A 1,374-nucleotide genomic window follows, 5' to 3' on the forward strand; every position below is an offset into this window, starting at 1 on the left:
AGGATATGAAATTGCCCCATTTCTATGAAGGTGTCCTCAATCCAGTAAAAGAGATCCTTTCATCACGACCATCCCCTCTTCACCCCAACCCACTCATCTTTTGTCCATACCCTTTTTGTTCACCATATTGTATTTCACAGAGATCACTAAAATATGATATAATAAAACATAATGAATATGATACCAGGCTGTTTTTTGAGTTATGTGGCACAACCTACAGTCATACCACACTGGTCTCAGGCCCAATTCTGTCTGATCTTGGAAGCTAAGCAGTGTTGGGCTTAATCAGTCCCAGTTGGGAGACCACTTGGGAAGATTAAGTACTGTATTCACAGGCCCAAGCACAATCTTGACCTTTCGAAATCCGTATATAAATATCTTTATATAGATATATCAATATTTTCCGTATATCCTACAAATCCACCTCTATATTATCACACCTACTAGCCCCCAATTGCTTTGCTCTTCTTTATACAATATATTCAATATAATTATATATAGTACTGTATTCTTCACTACCTATTCATCACACAGATTCATCCGTATATATTATATATTGTACATTACTTTATTCCTCACTATCTATAGCTGTCTCATTTTTTTGCCTATCACTAAAAATAAATAAAAACATAATTCAAAAATATAAATATTAAATTATATACACTATTTGTTGTTATTAATAAATTATATAGTTTTGGGACCTTAACATCAGTATCTCTATATACTGTATATATATTTATATAGTTATTTATTTATGCCTAATAATGTGCTCAATAACACTAAAATAATTTCTTTTACTTTTCATTTATATTCACATAAGCGGATCCTGCATTTGACTACTGTATTATGAGCTCTGCGTTTTGAGTCTTCTTAAAAATGGCTGCTGCTAACAGTTATCGAACTAACCCGCCTCCCAGTCATAGAACTATAGGATGTTGCAGCACACTGCACCGGAAGTGGGGTCGAGATAAGGTTCTGCACAGCCGGAAATGGGGCTGATCGTGGCCACGCTGCCCGGAAGTCGAACCGCCTCCCAGTCACAGAACTGAAAGATGCCACAATGAGCCTCACCGGAAGTGGGGGATGAACAAGGATCCACACAGCCGGATGTGGGGCAAACCACAGTATATGTACTAGCCGCGCTGTCCAGAAGTGGGGCGGACGCGCATGCGCACTATGCTAAATGGACACAGGAAGTGTGGCGGAAGTGCCACCAACTAATGCACTGAATTACTTTTGATCTATTCTATGTTTCTAATGCTCGTTTTTTAATTCACTTTAAGCAGTTTTAATATATTTTTGGATAGATAATACTTGCACTTTAGTAGATCATTTTAATTGACAGGAAATTATGTCAAAACCTATTCCTTTAAT

General features: G+C 37.1%; 1 pseudogene; it reads left to right on the plus strand.

Moving 5' to 3' along the window:
* The first annotated feature begins 212 nt into the window (after positions 1-212).
* LOC134930520 (5S ribosomal RNA) lies at positions 213-332 on the plus strand (annotated as a pseudogene).
* The last annotated feature ends 1,042 nt before the right edge of the window (positions 333-1,374 follow it).

The sequence above is a fragment of the Pseudophryne corroboree genome, chromosome 5 (genome assembly GCF_028390025.1).
Source record: "Pseudophryne corroboree isolate aPseCor3 chromosome 5, aPseCor3.hap2, whole genome shotgun sequence".
Classification (NCBI taxonomy): Eukaryota; Metazoa; Chordata; class Amphibia; order Anura; family Myobatrachidae; genus Pseudophryne; species Pseudophryne corroboree.